At 41.8% G+C, this 12,614-nt stretch overlaps 1 protein-coding gene across 8 annotated transcripts in view; it reads right to left on the reverse strand.

Annotated features, from left to right (window-relative positions):
• The window catches only part of TNS3 (tensin 3), a 192,327-nt gene that overhangs the window by 164,742 nt on the left and 14,971 nt on the right, over positions 1–12,614 (reverse strand). For 2 of the 8 annotated variants that reach the window (XM_088056674.1, XM_014261724.2), the window contains exon 1: positions 4,383–4,472. The exons of the other annotated variants lie outside the window; for them this stretch is intronic. The gene's annotated coding sequence lies outside the window, so the exon portion shown is untranslated. Of the gene's footprint in view, positions 1–4,382; positions 4,473–12,614 lie in introns of those variants that run through there. 8 annotated transcript variants of the gene reach the window in all.

Genomic DNA, 12,614 nt, shown 5'->3' on the forward strand with positions numbered 1-12,614 from the left:
TAAGGCTTAAAAGATATCATCACCAAAGTTTTGGCTTTTTCAGTAAATTTATGCAAGACAGAAAGTTAAATTTAAAAAGCTAAGCTCTAGAGGTTTCTCCTAAACATATAAAACCTAATAGACTGTTCTCTAGACACCACCATTCTTTTTCTTATTCCCCAAACCACAAATAAATACATTCCTAAATGGACTCACATCCTCTTTCTGCCATCCCCAAAGCTAAGGGAGTGTCTGTGCAGCTCATGGAACTACAAAGACGTAACAGCATCTTCCCTTCATCTGTCTTCTGAGGCTGCTTCCTCAGATCCTTTTCAGTGGATGTACACTGAAAGCAGGCTGTATCAACACATCTGTCCATTAGATTGCTGCATATCAATCTGTCACCTAATGCCTCAAGCAATTCATTACCTCAATTCTGTTATCACACAGGTCTGTACCTACAGGGTACTTAGATAGTAGCATGGTGGGGTGGGCAGGACAAGAGAGGGAGTAGTGAGCAAAAGGAAAAAGAAAGGTGGACACCTAATCCCTGTGAAGCAAGACAGTGCTAATTTCCTGTCATTGGCAGATCACCCAATAGACCCTGAAGACCATGAAAATTCTGACTTAATATATCAAGCACAGAAAAGCTATACTCTTTTCAAGATGTTAACAAGTACAACTTGCAAATGACTATGCAAAACCAGTTATATTCTTAAGCTATGAAAAAAACAGCAACTTTAAAAGCACAGTTACATTGTGAAATACATAAATACAGAAGACTACCAAATCAAGTGGGAAAAAAGGGTGAGGGGGCACTTACATGCATTAAGTGTATTACCATTATCACTGCAGACTCCCTCACACTACCACAAACTCACATTTATCAGAAACAGCAGCCTGCTCTATCCCTAGGTGTAAAATACTGTATTGCAGGCTGTTTTTTTGAAACTTTTTTTTTCATCATCAAATGGCAGGCTTCATTTTGGGGACATTGGCCTGCCAAAACCTTTAATAGCTTTGACATTTTCCAGATGCTTGCTTTCCCTACCCCTCATTAAAATAATTTGCTGCCAAACACCTGCAAATACTTAGATAGAATCCCTGTAACAGGCCTGCTGTGTAAGAAATAACTAAGCAGGAACCAACTAACTTTCAGAGAGGCTATCCAGTCACCTGGTTTGCTTCTCACCTTCCACCCACAAAGGCACTAAGACCAGGAGAAACAACAGAACCAAAAATCCAAAACCGAGACCAACCAAAACAAAACTTTAAAAAAAAAAACAAAACACCACTGCATTTTTCACTCCCTGTCTCCCACATCTCCTATCACACATCCTCCTTCACAGCTGTAGAGTTTCCATCAAGAGGTATTTTCCAAGAGGCTCTTCAGCAATAGCTCGGGTATGTAGCTGATACATAGACTCTCACTATGATATGGGAACTTCTGTTTACTTTCAATCCTGTATTTGAGCCCTCCACATGGAGGCACACGAGCTAAGGTTAACTTGACCTGCGAAGTCTAGTTTTTCTTTTCTAGGCTTCACTTCCTTGTTGCTGGTCAGGTTTAGCCTATAGATCCACACTAGTGCTAAAAATGTTGGACATTTCCAGATGGTGAACCAGAAGAACTGCTTTAGAGTGCCATTTCAAACACTACGTTTTCATTCTTAAATCATCAACATGAGTACCTTACCTAACATACAGATAAACACTTCCATTGTGATCTTCATAATTTTGCTTAATACCAGACGCCAATGCCAGTGCCAGAATTAGGACACAAACTGAAAAACTGAACCAGGCAATATTTTAAGTTGCACTGAAAGGGCAAAATTGTGGCAAGTAAACAAAGCTGTAAGTTTCTTACAAGTTTTGTGAAGCTGACGCATAAGGCACATTCACTGCTAATTGCTACAGGAGAAATTGTATATTCTCAATAGGTTCTGAGTAAGGATCAGAAGATACTCCCAAAATACAAATGAGTTAACATTTCTTCACGCCCTTCATGCCCATTCTTCAACTAGCAGCCAGAAAAACACCACTACAAATTCTCACCAGGAATAAAACTGAACTGTAAGCTCTAAAATTAAATGCTAACCAACTATCAAGTTTCTACAGTATTTTTACTGACTTCTAAAATAATTTCCTTATACTGGTTTTCCTTCATTACACCTGTTCTGCAATTTCAGAACTGCTCTATTTTAGTTATCATCTCTCTTTTTGTTAAAAAGTATATTTAGGAGATACATAGGTAATTATACTAACAAGGTTTTACCTAAGTGCCACCCACATGTCAAAAATACCAACTCATTCTCTGTCATTATGGTCACTTCCAGAGAAGTCAGACAAAAGACATTAACAGTCTCCCTATCAGCTTTTCCTAATGCAAAAGAAATCGCTGCATTTTCCAATATTCTGCATTATTCTGCATCTCTATCTCAGTGGTATCTTCTGATCTGCTAGCCGTAGAGCTTATAGTCAAAGAGGAGATAAGCCTGAGGAATCGATTCACATGCCACCCTGCAAGCAGCCCAGAGAAAGAAAAAGATCCCTGTTGTGGGTTCTGTGTTCCAGATATAAATATTTTCTGAATGACCAGAAAAAATGAGCAGGCCAAAGAAGGTAATGCCAATGGTGATGATATCCCAAAATATAACAGCTGTTTTAGTAAAACAAAGTGTAACCTGCAGAAAGGTACTTCAGATTAAATCAGAGATTGCAAGGAACACTGATTAATCTACTTGTGGCCACTGCCTTCTCTAAATAATCATTCCCTGGGGCACATACACAATCTAAGCTGAAACAGAATGTTTTAACTCATAAAAAACCCTTGGCAATGCAGCCCTGATTCATGAGTACATGTACTTCCAACAAATAGCATGACTAATTAAACCTTCCAATAAACATTAGTTATTAGAAGTAATCGATTTAGTTGCACAAAAAAAAAAGCCAATTCTGGCTATGTAGGATGAAAATCCCACTACTTTCAACAGCTCAGGTTCTCTTTCACAGCTTCAACCTCAACAAAAATCTCATTAGCTTAAGCAAAAGTCCTGCTTAGCCTAGACTAACTGTAGCGGTTTCATTTAAAAATTAGCCAGATTAAGACATCCGTTATCAGTCCAAGTTGAGCAGCATACAGAAATTTCGTATCAAATATCACATAAAATAGACCCAAAGCCCTTGTAGCTCTCGCTACTGTTCCATTTCATACCTAGTAGAAAGTAAACACTTCAATTACGAATGTAATGACTACCACCAGGCACTTTTCAGCATTTGAAAAAAAAATCCAAATAAACAAAAAAAAAAAAAAACACCAAAAAAAAAAAATCTCTCTGTTAAACATGTAAGCAGCATTCCAAAATAAAAAATTCAAGTTACAGAAAATACTATAGTTCTCACCTAATCCTAGGCTTGGAAACGTGACTCTTGTTTAAGGTGCAACTCTTTAACATTCAGGAGACCACCTGACATGGAGGATCACAGCTGCGGAGCCTGCGCTATTGGCCAGCACCAATGCCAAAAACTGTTTAACACCGGGACGTTTGTCAGAAGACACACAAAGATCCTGAATCTCGATCCTCAGTAAGGATCATTTATCTTAAAAAGGCACCAGAAAGCTTCAAGCAGCTGGAAATTTTAGCCAGCGATGGCAAGACCCTGCCAACAGTTCAGAAAGGCTGGGCATCGGTAGAGATCTGGGTGGGTACCAAAGACAACACCATTTATCACACACACCACCAGATGTGCTGCAGCGGTCCCGGGCAGCCTCAGCAAGGGCTGTCTGTGGATGGCGACCCTAGGAGCCAAGCGGGGGGACGTCCCCGCTGGCGGACGCACCTCAGCCCCAGACCGGGAGTCCCCCTGCCTGACAAACCCACAGGCTGAAGAAACTTTCTAAGAGAGAAGCGAGTGCCTGGCCATTAAGCTGCCCAGTATGGAGAGAGCTCTCGTGCCTACAGAGATAGGGGAGCGCCTTCCCGCCCCCTCGGCCGGAGCCGGCCTGCGGCCCTCAGCCCCGGCGCCATCCTGCCTTCCCTGCGGCGGCGCTCCACCACCTCTACCCTCCCGGTAATACGAACTCGCCAACACTGTCCCAGTGGACGGCGCTCCCAATCCTCTGGACTGCCCGAGCCCCCGCCGGCCCCACCACCGGGAATTGCGCCCTTCCCGTCCCAACACGCTCCGGGGCGAGCCCTCGGAGCCCCGGCGCCGGCAGCGGTGACTGTGGGGGCGGCCTCATCTCCCCAGTCCCACCGCGGCGGCCCCGCGGCCCGCCCAAGGGCCTCCTTCCCTTCCCCGCCGCCGGATCGCCTCCGTCCCGCTAGGAACAAAGCCCCGCGCCGCCGCACCGGCCGGGCGCGTTCTTGTTCCCGCGGATCACGACGGCCGGCAAAGTTTACCTCGCTTTCCCGGCTCCGCGACTGGCTGGACAAGGCGGCTCGGCCGCCGAGCGGGAGCAGGGATCCCCCTCCCCCAGCGCCGCACACAACTTGTTTTTATTTCATGCGTTCCCTCCCGCCGTGAGAAGCCTCCAGCTCTCGATCAAGGCTGCGAAGGAGGCGGGGAAGAGGCGCGTGGCGCTGCTCCCGGCTTGGGGCGGGGGTGCGGGGCAGCCTTGCCGTGCCTCGCTGCCCCTCACCCTGAGGCGGCGACAGCGGCCCCCTCCCCTGACCTGCTACCTGGCGCCATCTCCCCGCGGAGCCTGACCGCCCCGTTCGGAGCTGCTCTGCTTGCGAGGGGCGTGGGGGATCCTCAGGCCAGGAGAGCGCCGCCACCCCCAGGACCCTGCACGACTGAGCTTTCCTCCCTGTACCCCGGCGGCTTTGAGCTTAAGCGCAAGGCTAGGATTTGCAGCTTCTCGAAGAAGGGCATTTAGCTCTCTCCCGGACGGCTCGGCGTGGCTGCCGGCAGAGGAGTGACGCTAACACCCCTGGGCAGCTACGTGCAAAGTGGCCACAGTAAGGAGGCCAAAATCAATTGGGTGCCAAGAGGTCTGCACCTGTTAGTTTCTCAGCAGGACACCAGAGATGCAATGATCCCTAAAATCACAGCTTAGATGCTGCCCAAAGCTGTAGGTTCTCTGTGTACGTATGCTCATACAAGTACAGTTCTTTACTGCACTGATATTTAGGCTGTTTACCCACCAAGAATTACCTCTGCTTTGAAGGAGCTCAAGAAAGGGCAGCTCCGCACCTGGGGTTCCTGCAGGACGCAAGAACACACACCGCACTGTTCTCTGTACCTGCTGGTTCACAGCTGCTGCCATTTGCATAAGAAGTAACTTCCGTGACATAACACAGCCAAAGAAAAGGGCAGGGAGGAAACACTACTGTCTTTTTGCTCCACATTTTAGAAAGCAGAGGGTTTTTGCACCCCGGATGCAAAAAATGGGAGTTCATGTCTTTCCTTTGTTGTAGAATTTCACCCCCAAAGGTACCCTGAAATTTAGCTGAAACAAGTGTAACTTGAGGCCATTCCTTGTATATATATATATTTAATCACATATTAACTGAAGCAAAAAGGAATTTAATTAATAGGATTGAGTTTGCTAACACACACGACACTATCAGATGGTAACTCGGGCCTCTCTGGAAGTGAATGCATATTACTAGTGACAAAAGAAATTATTTGAACATGCCTCTTATGACTAGGACCCCGTGTAAACAGCGTCCATACTGATGTGACCTTGTTGTAGTTTGTTCCAGAAACAAGCTCACAGAAGTGATAAGCAATAATAAACGCCTTACTTTATTACTCTTAGAAGCTAGATTTACAGCCAGCCTGTTCTAGCACTAGGCACTTCCCCTGGCTGATTTAGGCAATACAGTGGCTAATATTTGTAATTCCATTGCATTGAGGACAAAGGACCACCAAGAAACAGAGATCTCTCCAGATCCCAGGGATGGATTTCAAAGTTCAAAGCTAAGTCTGTTTTTTGCAATGCTTCATATTATGGGAATAGGCAAAGTGCCAGCAACACCAACAAAACAAAAGAATTACAATCACCTTCTAGCTTTCAAGCAAAAGTTTCAAAACTTGACCTCCAAGGAAAGAAGGCAGAAATTACTATATTTTTTAAAATTTAAACTACCATGATTTAGCACTCTCACACATGGTTTTGAAATGCCTGCACTTAATCAAACTTTGGCAACTTCACATATATGCAGATACCAGCTTACAGATGCACATATTTTACATATGACATTAGCCAAAGAGAAAAAGTATTTTTGCACAACATCTGCAGTATGAAGGCTCAGTGCCAGGAAGTTCAGTGTGTAGAGTTAATACCACAGTGTTAACCTAGCATAAATGTTCTTTACATTTTGTAACATTTCTATGGTAAATAATATCTTACATGTTTACAGCTGTAATTATTGCCTCTATATTGTGAACTCCTCCCTTCATCGCTTTTTCCTAGGAATGAGGAAGGATAGGAAAGGAGAAAATGTGTATCTGTGTTTTAAAAAGGTATTTTCAGTGTGTTTGAACCTGCCTAGAGATGTTGCCACTGACCATGTTAAATATTCATCTCAGACACAAACTTGCTGCATCAAGGAATCTGATGTGTGCTCTGCTAACCTGCTATCAAAATAGTCTTGCTTTCTACTTTAATGACATCACAAACACTTTTAAATATCCCAAAAAATGGAGTAAGAGTAGTTATGGTAGTGACTCAACTCTTACACACGGGGTTACCGCTTGTCCTGATGTGCTTTATTCTTACTGGTTTCTACAGAAGCCACCAAGTTTGAGTAATGTATATCGAGTTAACAAATAAAGTTTTTATATCAGAAGGAAGAGGGATTGCTTGATCAGTTATCACTGTGTTGAAAGTAACCACCTATTCTTACCAGCAACCAAGAACTTTGAGAGCAAGTTATGCAGAAATCTGGGCACATAAAAATTGTTTTGGTCCTATTGCTATTTTGCTTAAATATCACACAAACCAGAGCAGTAGTCTTTCATGTGCATAAAATGAATACAGTGATGGCATATGCTATGTTTATAACCACTCATAAGGCATATATATAGATCACATTTGCATCAAGAGTACTTGATAGATACCAAGTTTCCCTTGAGCAAGTCTCCTAAAACTCGGTACCCTCTTTCAAACTAAGCTATTTAATATAAATCTGTAGTCTGACTTCAGTGTTAGAGATCACAAAATAACTTTATGTAGCTACAAATGTAACATAAACAGTAGCATAAGGATTTACAGTGCTTTATAAATGTCTCTGCAGCAGCTCTGTATTCTGGCATGAGCAACCACCACATTTTTATTTGCAACAAGAAAAAGACAGGGTTCTCTGGCAACTGGTTTTATTGTTTCTTTTCATTTTCAGCAAAACCAATCCTTATAGCTGTAGCACTGTACAAGTAATAATCATCTTATTCATGTACTGTTGACAGAACTGGTGGTCTGTAAGGTTCCTTCCAACCCACACCATTCTATGATTTATGAACTGCCCCTGCGTATGTCAGCTTTGGGCACTAAGTCACCATTTCATAAATTTTCAAGCTACCACACCAACTGACCATCCTTAACCCCATTTCTATGTTCTAGGAATGAACCCACCTGATCTATTTTCCATCACTGACTTACTGGTACAGATGATACATGGTATCTGTGGTGGTTAAAAAGCTGATCTTAAATCTGCTGATTTATCGAACACACCCATGATGGTGTTACAAGTGCAGCAATGAAACATCAATCTGCATTAACCTTCTGAAATGTTGGTACAAAATCAAAGAAAAATACAAAATCTCTAAACTGTAAATCATTTCAGTCCATACCTACAGTAAGAAGAAGAAACTTTCACAGTATTTACAGTATTTTCCGTGTTCTGATTTATCACGTTCCTACTAAATGATTACATTTTTGCAAGTTATCAGCTTGCAAGGCAAGCCCTTGTAAATGCATGTCTACATCACCCACTACAAGGTATTATAGGCATGCTGAAAATAATTGTAAAAAACAGGACTATGCAGTTTTAAGGTTGGCTCCTTTATATTGTTATGGTACAATGAGCACTATATGTGTGTTCATGCAGTCCAATACTCAATGCCCTGTGATATAACAGAAAACTCCTGGTACTTTACTATTCCAGTACACATTTTGCTATTCTCCACTTTCCTAGAACTGTTCCTCTTTTTTTTTTTTTTCCCTGCATTAAGAAGCATTAAGAAGAAACTAGTGAGAAACACTGCAACTGGCAAGTTTAAAAGTAAAATTCTGAAGGCTGCAGAAAAGCCTCTAATATATTGTGTAATTGATGCTTTGTTTAACATATACTAGCACAACTGTAGCCCAGAAAAAAAAAACACCAGCTCCAGAAGTGCTTTCAAGGCAAGTCTGGTGGTACTGAGTGAGGGAAGATGTGTTATTTGATACAGAGAAAACCAGTAAGAAAGAGAACTAAATAAAAAGTAAAACAGTTGCTGCTTTTTGCTCTTCACAAAACTCAAATCAGTTCTCTCATAGGACTCTAACAGAAGTTCCACACACAGGGATCAATTGCACAATTCTTCAACTCCTGTGATGGGAGGCAGCTGAATCAAATGCCATGTATCTTATACTTAGCCTAACATGACTGGTAATTTACTGCAGAACATACAAAAGTTTATGTGACTCGCTACACAAAGTTAAAAAAAAAGGAAAAGAACAAAAGAGAGAACTTAGAGCCTGATGTGGCAACATGCCTTGTCAAATCTCAATGCATTGCTCCATGTATTCTAAGCATTGGTGACTGCTGGGGTTTTTTGATGGCACAGGAGCTTCAAAAAATATATTTCTCTTCCTCCACCTCCCTGTTTCATACAGTGAAACAGGGCTTAACTCAGAATAATCTGTAGAGATAACAGCTCTGAGACAGAATCTGCTGTACAAGTTGAGTGTCCATGAATAACATTAGTATGTGTATACACTAGATTTTAGTGGAGATGGGTGGATTTCCTCAAACTGAAGAGAAAGCAAGCCTTCTTCAAGCCTGAGCAGAGCATCTTACCTCCTAGTTATGGTCCAGTAGTATCAGCTACCAATTATCAGTGAAGTCATACAACACCTACCTTATAGATAAGTAGCTATGAGTTTACATGTCCATTTAGAACCTTCACAGACTTCAGGTTAGCCACCACTGTTTACCAGAATATGGAGCAAGACAACTTGGGTTCCAGCCGTTAATTTGAAATTAAGATTCTTTAGGTAAGGGTAGCTAGAGCCACACTCTTTAAATACCTGTTGTGGTTTACAAATGGTATTCCCCAATTTAGTATTCCCACCAAAACCCAGGCAGGCACCGCTCTACTCACTTTCCCCCACCTCCATCTGGCAGCTGGAGAGGAGAATTGGAGGCACAAAAAATAAATATCAAATAAAAATGATTTACTGGAAACAGCAATGAAATAAGAAAACAAACAGTAATAATCCTAATAACAATAGTACACAAAATAGAGAGTGATTCAGAGAATTCCTTCCTCCATCCTAGGCAATGACATGAGGTGGTATTGAATAACCTCATGGTCCTAGCCATGCCTCCTCCTGCCTACTGGAAAAATTAGCCCTGTCCTAGCTGGAACCAGAACTATACTATAAACAGGAAATTTATTTAACCAAATACAATAATAATTATCTCTTCTTAAGCATAATATGCTATGTCTCTGTAATATGTAAAACCAATGGCTGTGCCCAAGGAGCCTAAATTTTTGTCCAGTGACTCAACTTATGGCTGCTTTTTACATACCATCTCCAGTTCAAGGAAGATCCCTAAACTTTCCTTATAATGTCAGCTGTACAAAAAGCTTTAAAGATTTGAATGGCTCATCTATGAGTCACATAAATCATAGGTCTGGTAGTTACTCTTCTCAGTGAATGTGATGTCTTCTTTTTAATTCATAATGTCATGGTTTAAAGAATAGACCCCAAAGAGTAGAATCTAACCTGCAGATGTGTGTTATGAAAGGGGACAAAAACAACAGGACAAATTTTTTTTTGTAAAGCACCTTCCTGTGAGTTAAGACATGTCTGCCTCCAGGCTCCAGGTACCCAATCCTATTTCAAACTTCTGTATCCTTTCCCCTTCACTCCAGTTTATAAGTCAAAATAGTCTTTTTATCCCCAGTTTGAATCATTTGGGGAGAGAGGAAGACACAAACTTTGATGTGAGCTTGTGCTGTCCAATAACATCAGAAGAGTTGCAATAACATAACTGTAGCCACATGAATTAGGAAAATACATTCAATAAGCTATAATAAAATAGAACAGAGGAACAACATTGCTATGAGTGAACACAAGACACAAATCAACCTATTGTATTTTCCCAGAGCTTACATTCAACTCTGCAAGACAAACCAAAACTCTAACTGTTGAATGAGGAGGAAAACTTTTAGCATAGTGATAATTATAAGGCACAAGGGAATTGCATTACCTACTTGTACAATACCAAACCTCAGCATAGTATCCAGTCAAGAAAAACATAGGATAAAACACAAAGTCTTCATTGAAATCTCTTATAGGGATGGAGAATGTTTTAAGAATTTCACTGCATCTTTGGTGCTCAAATTGTCTCATGGTTCTCACTGAAGACAATAAGAAAACCCCAAAAACCTTCTTACAATTTGTCATTTCCCATAGAAGTTTCTGAAAAGTTGCTTTCTGCCTGCCTGCTAAATTATACCAATCTTACACAAGTAGAGATACTGGTAAGTTAGTTATGACAAGTGGCAGGTAGCATTAGCATGAGCTGTTTCTTGGTTCACTCAGCCACCTGTGAAAGCCCTTAACTTCTTGAGCAGAACTTAGGAACCACTAATTGGTGCTGTCCCACACTTTTGGCCCACTTATGCTGACACAGCTTCCTACCACAGACTTTCTTTGCACTGGTCTTTGTCCTGGTGCACAGGATGTCTTTTGCCACTGCAGCCATCTCACCTGTTCAAACAATATTAACCACACACAGGGAATTACTCTTCTGCTGTGAGGCCTCCATCTCCACTGAGGCTTTTTTAGCAATGCTCCATCAGTTTAGAAAAAGGTATTTTCTCTAAAAGGTCTCCCAGCTGACATGGCTGTGCCAGTCAAACTTTACAACTTTAAAATGTAGAGCAAGACAAAATTTTGAGATTAACTCCCTTTTATCCATTTAATTTTAACTGCCTTTGTTTTCCATCTGTTTTATCAGCCTGGAGAGTTCATATTTTAAAAGCTTTAAACCAAACCAGGAACTTTCCTTATAATAAAGAAAACCAGGATTAATGTTTTATTTACTTATCTCCAGAATATTATAAATACACCAAACTATTGCAAGATTCAAGATAAAATGAACAGTACAGGAAAGGATATCCATTTTCTCAAAGCTACAGGCAGAAGCAGTTCTGGTGGCAGATGGGGTGTGTTGGCATTGCCTGGGGCTCCAGCCCTGGGGTGTCAGCTCTCCTGCTTCCTTTTGGTGACTGTGGTGGTGTGTATGTGTGTGAGGTCAGTGCAGCTGCTCCCTGCCTCCTCCTGCCACCTGCTGCACTCAGCCGGTGTCAGTGCTGCTGCCACAGGCCCTGTCCCAAAGGGGAGGAAGGGGGAGAAGAAAGTGGACCAGTGGAGCATTGAGGAACAATGACCCCAGCTGCCAACAGTCCCATCTTGGTAGGGCAGCTACAGAAAGTATTCACTCTCAAATAGCCTTGGATTGCAAAATTCAGCTTCTCAGGTTTCTAATCAGAGAGCTGTCCAAAGCAACTTCCTTGGGAGCCCAGAGAGTGACAAGAGAGGTCTCTGCGTGTCTGTTGGCTGTCTTTTAAAGACACCCCAGACCCCTCATTTTTGGTGAACCAGGGTAAAAGACACAAGTTCCATTTCCCAGGTGGTTGACTCTAAGTAACACAAACTGTGCAGAAGGATGTGGAGGAAATACGGAATATAGTACACATATTTTGGGTCACCTAGGATACTACCATGATGCATTCTAGAAGTAAGATACAATACAAGCAGCAAACATGAATCCAAGATATGTTAGTTAGCACCTCAACAGACATCAAGAGGACTCTTCTTTCACATTTGGCTAGCTTATCTGAGTGAATGTAATTAAGAAAACATAATTCCTTGGCTCATCAACAGAGAGCATCTTACTACTGGCTCAGCAACAGGGCAACTGATGACCTTTAGCAATTTATTTGCATTTCTGCCCAGGGATAATTGTGGGTATATATTTATATACGCACATAGGCATACACTTATAATCCTTGTATCAGTTAACCAAATTACACAAATAATATTCCCCAAAGGAAATAAGATAAAAACAGATAATTTATTGTTTGTAAATGTTGGCTCAGAAACATTAAGCATGAACATCGTGCAACCTTAACTCTTGTGCCCTAAGGAATTCTTTTGACTACTGCTCTGTAATTTATAAGTATAGGAGTGGAGGGGGATCTCTTGTGTAACATTTGGTAATGATATATCTGAAACTAAACCCAAGTAAAGAAAGAGAATGCCTTTGTTCAAAGGAAGGCTACTTTCTTTTCCTTGATTTAGATCCCAGGGCCAAGTTTAATTAGTAGTGCAAGTACAAGTGCCCTACTACTATTCTGCCCAGGTACTTCCCACAGCAGAGATTGCTGAATAGACACTCAGCCAATTCAAC

This window comes from Pseudopodoces humilis, chromosome 1 (assembly GCF_049639895.1).
Source record: "Pseudopodoces humilis isolate 2021_Gansu_Grassland_sample_001 chromosome 1, ASM4963989v1, whole genome shotgun sequence".
Lineage (NCBI taxonomy): Eukaryota > Metazoa > Chordata > Aves > Passeriformes > Paridae > Pseudopodoces > Pseudopodoces humilis.